Raw genomic sequence first — 16,485 nt, forward strand, 5'->3', positions numbered from 1 at the left:
GGTAATAGAGTTGACCTCTAATTTCAGAAATCACAGGCTAATGTTTGAGAACATTTCACTTCCAAATTTTATTTAAAGCTCTGCTTAGCACTCAGTTTTATGACAGTAAGGATTTTTGGCAGGGAGGCACATCAGTTGTACTGTTACCTACCAGACTTTTTCACTTTAACAGCAAACACCAATGGCCTCTAGGAATGAAATGCTGCCCTTACAGACTGTGTAGAGGTGTGACTGGACTGGCCTTCAGTCCTTGGTTTCAGATGCATGGTTTTGCATCCTCTGTTCTTTTTGCCTTGAAAAAAAGTACGCTGCACTTGTTGATTTATTTCTAAGAAGAGATTTTTTTCATTCTGAAAGACTTGTTGTCTCCTTGCTGTTAAAATATTTTAACTGGCATTTTTCTGTCTGCTGCTTCCTAGAGTGTCCATTATCCATTGCTGCCATATGCTATCTAAAGACTGAGTCTTGGGATTCTCAGTAGGCGGTTCTCAGCACGGGTGCTGCTCATCTTACAAAGGTCTTAGGAAATACAGGGTTTGAATGTGTATTTAGTGTAGAATTGATTCCACCCTCAGCTCCCTCCACCTAGAAGTAAAGATTCAATATGAACACAGTGTTGCTCTTTCCAAGATGATTGAACTTTTGCTTTCAGTACATGTGTGTAAATTTTAAAAAAGTACTAATTTTCCCACTAGATGAGAAGCTTCAGTACAGTTTAGGTAAAGCTATGACTTTGACCTGCTCTTAACTTGACCATATTCTTGTATGTCTGCTTCCTTAGGTATGAATAGAAAAAGTTTAGTCAGTATGCCACCAGTAAGATACAGGAACATAGTGAAACATCCCCATGCATGTTCCAAGTGATTATTAGTGTAACAAACTACCCGTCATCCTTTATGAAAAATGAAGGGAGGAATTTAAATGTATTTTCTGTAAAGCAATTTTCTTTGAGTTATTCATAAATATCCATATCTGCTTTCTGAATATAGAATTTGAGCCTTATTAATACATAATACATAAATTTGTACAGGAGCAAAAGATTCTTTTTACTGTCTGGACTCTTAAAGTGACAGGTTTAAAGATGATTAGAATACTGTGGATAGCTTCTATTTAAAAAATACAGGATGGGTATAAAAGCAAATATGGGACAAAATTTTTAGATAGGCTTATTATTTTTTGTTAAACTAGACTGATAAGACTCGGGAAATTGATAAACTTACGGATAGTCTAACTTCTTCTGTGATCTGAAAAAGAAACAGCAGATGTTAAAGGTAAATACAACTTGAGAGCAATTAACAGTTGTTTAAAAGCTAGTTAGGATAGTTAAAGGTTTGTCCATCAAGTGTAAAATCCTAAGTGATCTTAGAGTTATTCAGCAACTCCTTTACTAGAAGTCATGGTTCGATTTCAAATATACTACTTAGGATTTTTTCCAAGTGCAATTGTCTTGTACAGATACCCAGAGTAGCCTGTGTTTTTAGTAGTCTGCTCTCATGCTTGATAGTGCCTAAAAGCTGGAATGCTGTTTACAGTCCTGCTTGCACTCATTTCAGATTTGGAGGAAAGAGGGAGTTAGCTCTAAAATACAAGGTTATTAGTGGCAAAGTCAAAAAGTTTTTTCTACTGAATTACTCCTTTGTCAAATGGCACTTCTGTTTACAGGCAGGCTATTTGGACAATTCAGATGAAGTTGAAGCAGTCCTGATGCTTCAGCACCACAAATTGGAGACTGGAAAATAAGAGGAGAGAAGGCATAGTTTTCATGCTGAGGTTCCTACTCTGCACTACTGCTGAGGGAATGAGCTGCCACATCTGCTGTGCTGTGACAAGATCCGGACAGGATATGTCCAGAAGACTCTCTGGGAATAGAATACAGGCAGATGATTCAATTGTTTGAGCTGTAGGCTATCTATGCTGTCACATTTAATGGCATATATGCAGCATCATCACAAGCAATAGTGAGGCAGAACACAAGAGTGTGAAGCTGTACTTTTTTTTTTTCCTTTTCGGGAATGAATTTCTTGTGTTTTTAATTAGACTGGTGCAGAAACACTGATTTTCTTGATAAGGGTATAGCAGCAGTGCTAAGAACATCGCAATTTAAGCATTTTTCAGTTTAGCACTGCTTACCCAAACGTGAATAAAAGAAGAAAATCAAAGCAGGATTATTCCTAGTAGATGTTTTTGCAGCAACCTTACAAAGTGTGCAATATTTGTGTAGCTGATTGGATTTCTCTTTACATATAAAGTTACTGCTGTTTTGGATCTGAATTGCAGTTTTGATTTAATTTTTTTTTCCAGTGACTTTATATTGGCATTCAGATTGATTCTAGCTATCAATTTCAGACAGATTAATTTATGAATGATTTTTTAAAATATAAAAATTGTTCATAATTCTTTTAACTCCTTGGAACTGGTAAACTAGAGTGGCCCTTCTGCAGCAGCCTTCCATTGGACTGCGACTGGAGCTATGGGTTTTCTGTTCCTCAAGAATTTGTGCCACTTCAGCTCTGAATTTTATAATACCTAATATCTTCAGCAATCTGTTTGTGACTGAGATTCAGAGAGGTCCTGTGTATTCTTTGACCTCAGTGTCTTCATCTATAGACCAAGGAGAAGAGTGCTTAGTTACTGCCAGGAATATATAAATACCTCTAAAGGTTCCAAGTTCTCTCAAAGTGCCTTGTATTTCTGCTGATTTCATGTCAAGTAGAAAACTGTGTGTATGTGTAGTGGGGGCAGTGGGGGGAATTCAATCATCAGATGTCAAGTTTTGTTTTATTTTTGTAATGATTTGTGCCATTGTTAATTGGCAGCTGACTCCTCAGAGGGAACTTCAGGGAGATATGTATTTAGAAACAATCTGGCTTCTTGTATTTTTCTCTCCATTGTAGCTTTCTCCCTTTGTTCTTTTGTTCTCTATTATGAAGGACATTTGCATGAAAACAAGATTTTTGTTTCTTAAGAGTTCAACTGCTCCTGCTGCTTATTCCCCACCTGGCCATAATCCTCCGTTTGTGACATCTCAATTGGTGGCTGTGCAAATGATTATGATGTCAAAGACAGGATTATGACTTCAGGTGAGAAACAAACAGCAGGAACTGGTGAACTCAGGAGAAATACACATCTAGATTTTTCTCTATCTATTTTTATGCTAAAGGCACAAAGAAAATGCAGGCAATAGATTATGTATGCATATATAAAATAACTGATGTATAAGCAAATTGTATCATACCAGTGAGTAAAATGACAAACCCATTTTTAAAATTGCTTTAAATGTTCTTATTTTCTACTTTCATCTACAGAAAATTACATAGCATCCAATAGAATAGTATCCAAAGGCAGTGTGATTAGGACATATTTATTTGGCTTTACCAGGTTGCAACTCTTGTGAGAAACTTGTTTTGTTGTAACATGAAGTCCTTAATTCCATAATAATAAGATTTGATGAAAAATGTAGCATCAGACCCAAACTGTGGACTATTAAGAATTTAACAAGGTGACAGTGTGGTTTTGGACCAGTTCGAGTTGATACAATGAATCAATTGTATTGTATTGTTGTTGAATTTGTCTGAGTCCTTAAGCTTGGCTTTTTTCCTCCTCTTTAATATTGTGTTCCTGAGGAACCCCACTGCCTCCAAAAATTAATTCCCTAAAGGATTTTTGCACAGCATCTCCCTTTGAAAGTTCTTGTCTGCAGTTTGAAGTCCTGTGACAGTAAATGGCATGTGTGGCTCTGCAATCATCTGCCAATGGGCGTTGGGGTAGTGGGAAGGAGGTATTTGCTATAAAAGCTTTGCAGGTATAAGAATTACAATGCAAGGAGAATGTGTGTGCACGTGTTACAATGCCAGTTAATGTAACTAACAACTGAGATTATCCCTTCAGTAGCTTGGTGGTGGGTTCTGAAGAGATTGCTCCGCAGAAACATTCTCCAGGGAATTAGCTCGTATGCTTCTGCTGCTGGAGTTGTTACAGGCAGGGTTGCCACTTCTGCTAGCTAATGCTAAAGTCATCACATTGACAATTTTTAGTTAGGAAAAATTTCCCCTTCTGCATTATTTCAAAAACACCTACTTATAGGTGCATTCTATTTTTCTTTTGAGGTGTTTGGCAATTTTTGATGTAGTTTGTGAAATTAAATGGAAGAAAGTGTTATCCTATAGGCATTTACTGTCCTGTGTCAGGGTGACTGGGTGAAAATAGAAGGGAAGAAAAGAGTTAATAGTTACAGAAATAAAGACATGGAAAATCATCAAATCCAGTTTTGGTATTTGAAGTACTCCCAGCTTCATAGAAAGCATGGGGAGTGTTTTTGTTGTGGGTTTTTTTTTTTTTTTTTCCCTTCAAACAGAATTGAAGTAGTTATCTTCACGAACCCAGTAATTAAAATTAGAAAGTTTGTAACATTTTTATTGCAGGCAATTCTAGTGGTGAGATTAACATTAGATAATCTTATCATGAAATAACCAGGCACCCTGTGATGATCTGACACATGAGAGGCTGCACAGAGTGCACAGAGCTTCTGGTTCCCCAAGGGCTGTGATTGTTTTATGGTTTTATCTTATGATAACTGTGCTTTGGTTTTGCCCTTTTCTGAGAGTTTCATACGGTACACATCCCCTCCCACCCCCCTGTAAATTTGTAATTTAACACTACTCTAGGAAATGGCAAATCAGCATGAAACTATTAATCTTATCTCGTATCATGAGACAGACACTGATCCAAGAGATCTGATTACTTTGCTTCTGGTCATTATCCAGACTGAAAGCTGGGCTTGGGCATTTTTATCATCAACCATTCTGCCATCAGAAAGCAAAAGATTTCAAAAACAAGGGGAAATTCTATAATCAATCCAGTTTAACATTTCATGCCAAAGATACAGTGTGGGACCAGACTCCCTTTGCTCATCACGTAGCAATCTGCTGTGGTATTAAAGCCCTCATTTCTGCCCTGTGTCTACAGCTTCTTTTCCTGGACATTTAAAGCATAATAAAGGACTTGAATGTCAGGCATGAAGACTTTAAATAATCTGTAGTGATTTAATGAGTTTAGTCACAATTGCCACAGGTTTGTCGTGCTTAATAAGTATTTCTGAGATGGAGCTTGCAGTCAGACTTTCTGCTGCCAAGTTGCTTTTTCGTCCTTTTGAGAAGGACGGAAACTGGCTTCTGTTCAGTCCTGCAGAACTGGACTAGATTGAACTGCTCTGGAAATAGCCAGCTGCATCCCCTCCCCTCCAATGAATATACTGTGAACAAGAAATTCAGTTTTAATTTGTATTACAGTTCGGTTAATTAAAGAAAATTCATTTTAAATACCTGACTGGACCAATGTGATTTGGGTTTCTTCTTGACTCTTTTCCTGTCTTCCTTTTTTTTTTCCCCTCCCACTCGGTTCTTTCGAATACTTGTGACTTCATGTCTTTTCCCCCATCAAGTTTGTGACACTTCAAAAGATGTATTTATTTAATATGTAATTATGAGGGATGCACAATCTCTGGGGTTTTTTTACTTCTCCAGTAGGATAGCACTTTCTGCTCTGCAACAAGCAGAAAGTTTGGATTTTTTTTTTTTTTTTTTTTTTACTATTTACAAATCCCAAGGGACTTTACAGATATGAAAACATGCGGTGAGAATTTCTTCTCTGCTCAAGTGGATGGTTCAAACTCTGTTCCTGGAGGGAGTGAATTTTACTGTTGACCTAATTCTGCTCCTGTTAAAGTTGGCACTGAGTGGTTTTAGAGATTTTCAGCCTCAAAGCGTTACTATTCTTTGTTGAATCCAGAGTTTAAGGAGGAGAGCTGAAGTGCAGCTCTTTCAAATGGAATAAGAAAGGCTTAAGCCTGGTAATCAGAATACATTTATTAACTAACTCTATCCAGAGAAGTGGCCTGGGAACCCAGATAGAGGATTCAACTTTGCATTAGAATTTTGTCAGAACTTCAAAAGTTTATACCTTTTGGCATCATGGCCTGTCTCTGCTTTCTGCATCGTAGGCTGTTTCTGCTTTCGGCATTTGTGCAGTCTTACTGTACAGATTGAGTTTACAAAGTGGGGAAGGATAAACCACAGGAAAGGTAAAATATAAAAACCACAAGCTTCTATGGTTTACCCTGGGAAAAAAAATTCCCATCAAAAATTGGTTCCCTGCTTGAGGATAATTAAGGTCAAATTTCAGGTGTCTTATATATGCTGCATTAATTGCTGTCATGTGGGAAATAGATTTTTCTTTTTTTTGTATGCATGTGTATTAGGATACTGGCTGGAAATGGCACAGAAGAGGTATGGATTACCTGCTTATCACAATAGAACTCTTAAATTGGTACAACACAACAAAATAATGGTTCTCTATTGAAAGGAAGGTCCACATCTGCAACTTGAAAGGATTATAATGTAGGGGTTCACAGCTGGAAACTGTCCTTCCATGTCCCTGTCCTGCAGCTTGTAAGCAGGGCACAGTGTTTTGCTAACTATTAATGTGGGACTATGTTAACATAGTTACATTGCATATTTTTGTGTGCCTGTGACCAAGGCCCGGCTTTGTGCAAGGATGTCCTGTTTCCTCTGGCTCTTGCAGTTGCTGAGACTTTGAGAGCTTTATAAAACTGAACTCACTTTAATAAACCTGTGGGAGGTTTTATTTGGTCTGTCTGTCCAGACCACAGTGCCATGGAGTGAAAGCGATTGCCTCACAAAGTCACTGCTGCCCTGGAGTAGTGAAGGGCCTTTCAATTTATTCTTAGTCATGCCTTTTTAACTTAATGTTCTTCTTCACACAAGCTGGTAGTGATGGATGTCCATTCAGACAACCTAATGGCCTATGGTTACTATAGAAGAGCCTTTATATCAATATTCTGCAGCTGAGACCCATTAGGCTGGACTGTCAAACTGCTCTACAACACATCTAGCACCATTTTATGCAAATAATAGCTGTGACAATATTGCTATACTTTATGGTGTTAAGCAGGACTGTAAAAGATCCATTTCCATAGGTCAAGAGGAAGTTGATCTTTGTAGCTTGATATATCAGAGGTCATTTCCCTCTGTCAGTGGTTGCCACCTCCAACAGTACTAAACCCTCTTCAGAATGCCCTCAGCTTTTAAGGAGTCTCAGCCATACATGGAATGTCTGCTGGGACATCCATTGTAGCATTTCAAGTGTAGGAATGTTGTGGAGTCAGCATGTTGGTGGTGAACTTCAAAAGACAATAGCTGGCTTACCCTAGGAATGAGAGATTGCTATTTTCTCCATGCCTGTTCCTATTCCTTGGTTCAACTTTGCATGCAGTCTTTTGTTAGTTAATTTATGTACCTGTTTGACATACTGCAAGCCTGCCAAAGAGAAAACATTTAATCTCTCACTGAAATCATAGCCTGTGTGCCAAGAGAACCTTGAATTTTTATGTTCAGCAAGCTGAGCCTTCCAGACTCCCATGAGATCATTTGCCTGTGTTGCTCAGAGGTCTCAGAGACTTGTGTCCAATGCAGAGTCTGTCAGATTAGGTAAGAGATCATGAAGTATCAGGCTTAGGTGTAACTTCTTCAGGACTTGTTGTAGTTTGCAAAAAGCTTCCAGTTACATGTGTCAAAAAAAAAATCAAATCCTTTCAATTTGCAGAGTGATTTTCTTACATAACTGTAAATTAGGATGTTGACTTCTTGCTGAGGCAAGAGAGTCTGACAAGAGCAGGGATATGAACAGTGGAAAGACTGAAACAGGAAGTGGAAGCATAATGTATGTGCAATATATATGCCCATGATAGAGTTGTGCCACCATTCAGGTACAACTTCGTGTTCTAAGCACTTTGGTGGCAGCTCTAATGCTCTATTGCTACTTGTTCATTTATCTCTCTGTTGCATTGTTGCAGTGTGCGTTGCATGTTTTTTCAGTATTACTCTAATACAGGAAATAGTGTGTGCTCCCATTTCTTTGGATTCCACCAGATTAATTTGTAGTTTCTTCACTCCCTTTTTTCAATCAATTAAGGGTTAGAATGGGGTAAAAAAACCACACAGGCTGGGATATCAAAACTCACAGCCTTGTGTGACTGATGAGATGTGAGCAGTCACTTAGACAACTGCTATCTTATAAATGGTATCTGTACTTTTTTGAAATGTGGAGAGGTCAAGTACTATGGTTTGGACTTGATTATTTTAGAAGACAGTCTTAATTTTCTGCTACCAAGACTGTTTACCACATAACTGTGTCTTGGACCAGCATTTGGCCAGTTAATGTAAAGCTCTGTACCAGTCAGGTCATGGTGCATTAGTCTTGTTCCAGTCTTTGTTCTGAAGAACAGCATCATTACAAAAATAAAATGATCCCTCTAAAAAGCTTTTATTTCTTGTGTGAAACTTCTTCTTTGACAAGATGAAGTCAGTCTGTCTTTAATGAGATTGCACTGAAATGTCTGCAACTCTTGTTGTCATTCCTTGGCATGATCGTTCCTTGAGGGGCAGATTAGAGGTCAATCAGCCAGAGCCACGAGGGCGCCCATGGCTAGCCTCAGGATACTCCCTACAAATGTAAGATCAAAAGGGCAGGCATATGAAAATTACTGTTTACTTTTTATGAATTATTTCCCAGAGATGGGATAATTAGCAGAATCTAAATGCTGTCTAGCTCTTAGTGCAAGGACACTCCTGACAGAAAGCGCTTGCTTAGGCACACCTTTCCACTCTTAAAATCAAAAGATTTTATGCTTTTGCATATGTGGGATTTCTTTATTATTTAAATAACTTTCTAGTTGTTTTGTGGGGGTTTTTTCCTTCTTTTCCCAAAACACTGTCCCTACTTCTGAACATGCTTTTAATTCCTAGATGTCATCTCTTCCTTTATTTGTGTTGCAAAAATATTTTAAAGCCTTTGTCCATACCCCAGGGACGCAGCTGGAGCCATGTGAAGGAAGTAAAACTTTCTGTAATTTTCAGAGTGAACAGTGGCTGTTGCTTAAAATTCATCCTTGCCCACTGGGTACCAGAATTATCCCTACTGCAAATACAGGGGAAGGGTGATATTGGCTGTCATGGTGAGGTGCATGTTGGCAAATGCTGATTCAATGTCTACTTCTGCAGTAATCTTCACACATCAAACTCTGAACCTTCTTCTCCACATCAGTATGTGGCTTCTGTTTGATCACAGCAATCGGGGCTATTTAGAAAGGTCACAATATATTTGCCCTTTTGTCTTGTGACTAGAACTATGAAAGCATGACTTTGGAGCAAATGTTGATTGAATTCTAAAGAGACTGGCAATAGCTGGGAACATGTGTAGCCTGTGATATGCTAAACTTGTGATTCCAAGTGGAAAACTATTTGCTTTTTAAAATAACTTTGAAAAAGTTACCTTGAAAAACCAAATACATGGTGGATATTACTCTTTAATGAAAACCAATATGAACTTCCCTCTTATCGTTCAACATGTTACTACCCTTAATGTGAAATAATCAAATGCTGCCCAGTGTAGCAATGAAGTTAAATCTGGCTGCCAACCAAAATAAAATCCCTTATAGCTATTTTTGTGTGTTCTTAAAATGTGTGCTGAGAGATTAGGCAGTTGTCTTTTCCCCCCCCCCTCTCTGCTATTTTTCTTAAAAAGTTTAAAAAGTTTATAAAACCACAGAGAACTCTGTTGCAGCACCCTCCTATGATAAGGTCAGGGAGCAGAAAATCCAATGTTGTGTGCTTTATCTAAATCCTTATTCTTGCTAATCTGGCTAGACATTTTGGATGTGTGTGTTTTTACTTATTTGGCATGATGTTTTCTCAACATCATTTTTTTGGCATTTATCTTGACAGCAGTAGCTAGAGAACTTCTTGCTATAGTGTTTAAATGGATAAGCTGAGCATCTCCCTTTCTATCTTTTCCTTTTGGTGTTGGATAGATCTCAGGAAACTTTTTAATCCTTGCAGAGCAGTGGGCAAAGGAAATGTGTGTGCAGATGAATGCAGTTGCTGGGTCCTCCAAGACAGGGGTCTGCATGTCACCATCTGGAGGTGTGGATCTGGGGTTTAGTTTAGCAGCCTTCAGAAAGCTGAGGCACAGGTGCTATAAAAATAAGTCTCTTGGTGCTAGGCAGGGTTTAGGCTTGTACTGAGCACCCCCAGTCTCAGAAGTTTTCTCCCATATGAGTTGGACTTCTCAGGGTGGGTCAGCAATGAATAGGGGGTGATGCTCCCAGGCTCATGAGATTTGGAGCCAGGACATGGCATGCTTGCCATGCATTTCCTGTGGACTTCACACTGAGGCACAATAAAATATCTAATAATGCTCTTCATCTCATCATCTTTGTTGTTGATGTCTTCTTGTTCTTCTTGTAGTCATCATGGAAAATGATGGTTTTAAGATATTTTTTATTGTGTCTGTGCTTTGGAGGCTGTTACATTCACTTTTTTTTTGTGATGTGGTGCAACCATAAACCACTCTGAAATGTGATGTCTTGAAGCAAGTACCCAAATCCTGATGGATTTCTACATCACAGGTGTGTCCAGTGCTATTGGGACAGAAGAATGGTGGAAGTCTTTTTGCCATCCAAATGTTGTGGAATACGAGATGCACCCCAACTGTGCACTGTCAACTGATAGCTATTAAATTAACATTTCCATTTTCCTCTGTGTAGCCTTATCTTTATAGGCAGGTGTATCTGTGTTGGGAGAGGGGCTATTTTTGGCTGTACTGTAGGAGAGCCTGAAGGTAATGAGTTGTGCATAGTAAATCTTGCTTACTCCATAATTTCCACTACATTTCAAATTAAGGGCCTAAATTAGGGTTAGTGTCAGACTTGCTCTTTTGCTATGTCCTAATTTTGTTTTGAAAGCACATAGCTAAGGACTTTAATATGTTTTAGATTCAGGGCTTGTAAGTTATACAAAAATCCCTAAGGGAGGCAAAATAACTTATTAAAACCTTGCAAATGTTTTTGACTGCTGCATTCTATTATTTTCTATTCCAGTGGTAGCATACAGCCTCTGCTGCTGATGGGTGGAGGAACGCAAACCTCCAGGGCCCATTAGACTTAACTTGTTTACTGCATTGATATCTATATGTTAAATGACAAGAGAGTTCAGGTTATTGAATAATTTAAAATTCAGCTCTAATTGGTGTCATATGACCTGGAAAAGGCCATGGATGACGCCAGGAGCATGCTGTGAAATTCTTATAAATAATTCATAAATTAGATCATTCATTTGCCTGGATGTCTTGTTAAATGCAGAAGTTTGTAAGTAATAACTGATGATATAACACCTGTAAGTATTTAGTTCATATGCTGGAAGGTAATCTACCTTGATGATCTTCTAGCACAACCTGCCAGAGTACAAGAGTTAATTGCACTAGGGAGAATGCACTACATTTATTTGGGATGGGCTTTGGCAAGGCGTACGGTGCAGATGTTGCATTACACATTCTCTATCAGCTAGACAACTATTCTGTATATGCCCATGTTAAAAATGCAGCTCATCACTCTTTTGCCCTTATTTCACATGAACTCCAAATGCACTGGGAAATGGTAGTGACCTACTCTGCTCACAAATAGTATAGTTTTTGAAATATTTATCTAGGTCTTGAACTACTGATTCTTCAGTAAAATAAAGGGCAGAAGTAAAAAATTGAAGTCAGAAGATTGGGATTTTTTTTATTATTATTTTTATAATGTTGGCAGCACATTGAATCTTAATAGTTGGACCTGGTACTGTCAAGATTAGTGTAGTGGCATGTTTCTATAGTGCAAACAGGAATGATACATTTTTGTTTTGAAAAGCAAACATGTTTGCTTAAATTTAGTGGCAGATATTGGACTGCCACATGTGGGTACTGTGTGGGTTTAATGGACATTTTGGTCACAATGACTTCCAAGACTTGGCACGCAGGCACCTCTCTTTAGTTTTCTTGGAGCACTGTATTATTAACCGCCTTATCAGGGAGCGTAAAACCAGTCTGCTGATCTGAAATGGGAGCCTTTGTTAGCAATTATCAACAGTGTTTGGGTAGCTGGAGAAGAAGGGTGGCATGTTTATGAATGCAAAATATACACTTAAAGCTGAGCGCCAGCAAATGCTCACAGGTTTTTTTGTGCACCTGGCATGTCAGCTCAAACCCTCTTAACAAAGAGGAGAAAAAATACTGAAGGCAGCACAAATATAGGAGGTGTTCCTCGGCTGTCAGCTAGCAGCTATAGATTCACTTTTTTTGTGATGTGATACTACGTTTTTTTTTTTAGCTACGCCTTTTCAGTATGTTGAGTTCAGTAGATTTCTACAGGAAAAATACAGGTTGGTGTCTGTCATTCACGGTATTTTTCATTTGAGACCACTTGTTTTATTCAGTGGAATATGGCAATCATAGCTATACATAATTTCTACAGAAAATAGTGCTTTGTTTCTTGCTTGAAAAATGGTCGGCTTACCTTAGGAGTTATCTACTGTATTTATCTTAGGTAATGACAGAGACAGTTGCTGTACTATTACATGGCACTTTGTAATAACTGATATTGGGTTATTTATGGTAAAGATTTTAACAAAGTATTATATGAGTTAGAGAAAAAAATTTATAGACTTCAGTAGATCCTACTGATATACTTTAAAATCTTTATGGTTTTTCATTCTCTCTATTAAATTCTTACAGAATCTTGGAAAGAATAGCTCCTTAATCACTGATAACGTTACTTCGAACAGTCCTATAATTTGATGTAATTGTTCTTAAAAACAGGATTTCTGTTGCCCCAATATCCTATTTGAGTTTATTTATAATAAGCTCATTTTGCCTCATTTTGCTGACAAAAGCAAGTGCTTATACTGTTGATAGACCTGAACCCCAAAGCCAAGCTTTATTCAGATGAGACCCATATATTAGGCATTCAGAGTGGTGACTGAGTTCCAGGTTTAGGTTGTATACCTTAGTGAGGGTGTCATCTGGGTCACTGATGGAATCACAGAATTGTTTAGGTTGGAAACCACCTCTGAGTCCAACCATTAACCCAGCACTGCCAAGTCCACCGCTAAAACTCGTCATCAAACATCACATTTGCATGTCTCATAAATACTTCCAGGGTTGGTGACTCCACCACTGCCCTGGGCAGCCTGTGCCAGGACTTGACAATGCTTCCAATGAACAAATTTTTCTTAATAAATTTTGCGGATCGTGTCCAAAGAGCAACTACACTGGTGAAGAGTATGTGCCATTAGGTATGTGCCCGTGGTGCTCTTGAGGGTGTTTCTGTGTGTCTCTGTGTCATCTTTAAATATCTTTACATCTCTGAATTTCTCCTCTGGTTGCTGCTTCTGTTCATTCTTCTGGGTTTCCTTCAGCGTCCCCACTTAGATCAGCAAAACAGACTAGTTCTGAATCAACATGTTCCTTCCACTCTTTCTACCCCACCAAAAGAAACTCCTGAGCTGAAAATCCAGATTAATGTCCTCAAGATACAACTGAGAATTATTTTACTTGATTGTCTCTTTTGCCAGTATTCAGACATAGTTTTTCGGCTAAAAACTACAGCCCCGGGTGCTATGAACTAAACTCCTAACGCTGTTAGCATCTCCAGCAATTTTGCTCTAACAGCATTGTATTTTACATTGTATTTACAAAAGCTGGGATGCCAGCTTTTGTCCCTCACAATGCAGGACTTCTCAAGGTAATGATTTTGGGCTATTTCTTAAACATGTTTGTACATGTGATGAAATCTGTCCAGACCTTGCCTGTGCTGGTATTGTAAAGATATGCTTCATTACTAGTTCATTCCTTGCAGTACAAAGCCCTTTGTGCTGGAGCCAGTCTGTAACTGTGCTTCCTTTGCCAGCGCTGTGAATTAGAACTGCAAAGCACACAAGTTGCATTTAGGAACAATTTGCAGAGATCATAATGCTGCGTGCATAAAACTGGTGTACTGTTTGTCTGTTCGTAGGAAGTTTTAAGGACTGGGTGTTTGTTTAAGCTCTGCGCTGAATCCCTGAGCAAAAATTACTGGGGTTGCAGTAAAGCCTTTGCAGACTTCCACACGTGTCTCCGTCTTTAAATCCTTCTAAAGATTATTAAAACCATTTTTAGTATCTCCTTGTTTCACAAGAGTTTCACATCTGATCAAGTCTTATTAAGTCCTTACCTTACAAGGAGCAGTCTGAGTTTGTTTAAGCCTCAGTTAGAGGGACTTGTATCTTTAAATGCGGCACAGCAAGCCTGGAAGAGCTCTGTGGAGGAGCGAGCACAGCTGTTCCCATGGCCCGTCATGGCTTCCAGGCCTCCCGCAGGCAATATCTTTCTTAAACTCATCTTGTAAAATTACCTCATTCCTTATGCTTGTGTGTCTTTAGACTCACAGAAGTAGGTGGGTCTTCACAATGTTTCTTTCCTCTACATTTCCCCTTTATCTGGCCTGCATTTTCCAGATCTGTCATGTCATGCACCAGTCTCTTTTCATCCCTCAAAAGTGTAAATGTCAGTCCATTTTCCTTGCAATGTCTACCATCCAGCTGTATTTTCAGTTATGGCTTTAGCAGAAAACCCACAAATTACTAAAAAAAAAGTTGTTTCTGACTAGATTCTGACTCCCAATAGTTAATTTTTCTTTGGAGTTAGACCCTGAAAAGTACTGAGTAGCCATCAAAGGCATGTTGGAACTCAGCCTTCTGCCTAACATGACCTCCTCCTTCTAAAGAAGTAAGAAAATCCCACTCACATTCAATGACATTAATGAGAATTTTCCCCCCTGCAAACATATTGTATCTGTGAAATAACATTAAAGTTTCTCTGCCTTGTTATGAAGTCTTTAAATGTCAATGCCATTTCTGAGACCATCAGGGCAGACTTAATGGCAGCCAAGGTCAACAAATGCTAACTGGTACCTCTCTTTTAGGGCCTTCAGGGACTCGTAATAGAGTCTCAGCCATGAAGTTAATTTGCAATGTGGACCTTTATTCTTAAACCTGATGATTATTTTGTAAAATCTTCATTCATGTGCTTAGATTTCTTAACATTCTCTTGTCTCTTCAGTCAGCAAACTGCTAAAATAAAGGTGGTGTTCTCAGACGTTTTTACCATTTGAGTTTCCTTTTTTTAAGTGTTCTTTTTAACTACTATTTATGGACTGCAGAAAGACAGGTGTTTGCTTTCTGTGACCACCCTATACTGCCAGCCCTGATAGGATGCTCTAAGACTATCTTCAGATCTAAGACCTTCTGCTGTCCATGGGGACTGGAGAACCCTCCACCTTGAAAGCCTCTTCCTGTAGGTACCCTAAATTCTCTATAACCAGAAACAGGTGATGAGGGAAATGAGAGACTGCATCGTCCTTTTCTGTATTGTCTAATTCAGATTAAAAGGGCTCTGTAGCCTTTATTTGTCTGGAAAATATTGCCAACAAGGATGGCATGCTGCAAATAATAAATAACAAAACTCCGTCTTTTTGGCAGCATGTTGCATTTCTGCTCAGTTGCCCTGCCAGCCCCTCTGACTTTAAAATATTTTAGTGTCCTGCACTTTTCACCCAGTCCAAGCACCAGACTTTCCTCAGACATTTAGCACTGACATTAATGCAAATGCCTCCAACTCACTGAGCCCTTTGGGGCAAAACATGACATCCTTGGCTTTCAATCACATGGGAGAGAGGATATATTTGTATGCACAAAACTGGAAATAATAAAATATCAGTATTCAGGTGCTAATCCACATTAATTTATATTCTGTGAAGTCTACAAGAAACTTGTAATTGGTTGTCTTGAAGGGCAGCAGAGTATATTTGGTATTTTGTTTATTTATTAAAGAAAGAATCTAAATTATACATATAAATGCTGCATAGATTTGTATTATATCTCTCTTCTAATCATTGCTAGATGCTTTCTTGCATTCCTAAATTCAAGTGGTTTGGATCTGGCTGACTTGTCTTGCACTCCATGTGCACAATACCTCTCTATTGTAAGCATTCCCAGGGGACAAAAAATACCTTTTTTTTCATAAATGGATTCCAGATTTCCTTGCTGAACCACTTACACTGCAGTGGTTTTGCTGTCTTTAACAAATCTGGCTTCTGTAATTAAAAAGTCCCATATCTTTGTGGAAGGTCCCAAAGGCTGGAGGAGCTTAAATTCAGTTTGTTATTGAAATTAATGCACAATTCTAGCAAAAGAAATGTGTGTGCCTGATACACTGCTGTTGTGACGTTCATAAAAGCTAAAATGCTTAACTGCCTAGATGAGCCTTAGTGCAAAGATACTCCAGGATGTACCTAGAATTGTGATGTCTATTACATAATATCCATGACTATAACAAAACCACTAGAATTTGCTTGTACTGGGTTGACAAATGTGAATTACAGTTGCTTGTTTTCTTCAGAGTTTTATCAGACTATAATCACTTGCCCAGCTTAATTGAAGAATCGCTTACGTTTATAGCTGTATTTAAACATGTTTTGTATTTAAATGACAGCTTTTGATGTACAACCATTTTTTACAGAAAGTAGTTGGTTTTTATCTGTGTTTCTGTAAAGATATT

At 38.4% G+C, this 16,485-nt stretch overlaps 1 protein-coding gene across 1 annotated transcript in view; it reads left to right on the forward strand.

Moving 5' to 3' along the window:
- KIAA1328 (KIAA1328 ortholog) overlaps positions 1 to 16,485 on the forward strand; it is a 172,153-nt gene that overhangs the window by 96,810 nt on the left and 58,858 nt on the right. The gene's annotated exons all lie outside the window — the stretch shown is intronic.

The sequence above is a fragment of the Ammospiza nelsoni genome, chromosome Z (assembly GCF_027579445.1).
Source record: "Ammospiza nelsoni isolate bAmmNel1 chromosome Z, bAmmNel1.pri, whole genome shotgun sequence".
Taxonomy (NCBI): Eukaryota; Metazoa; Chordata; class Aves; order Passeriformes; family Passerellidae; genus Ammospiza; species Ammospiza nelsoni.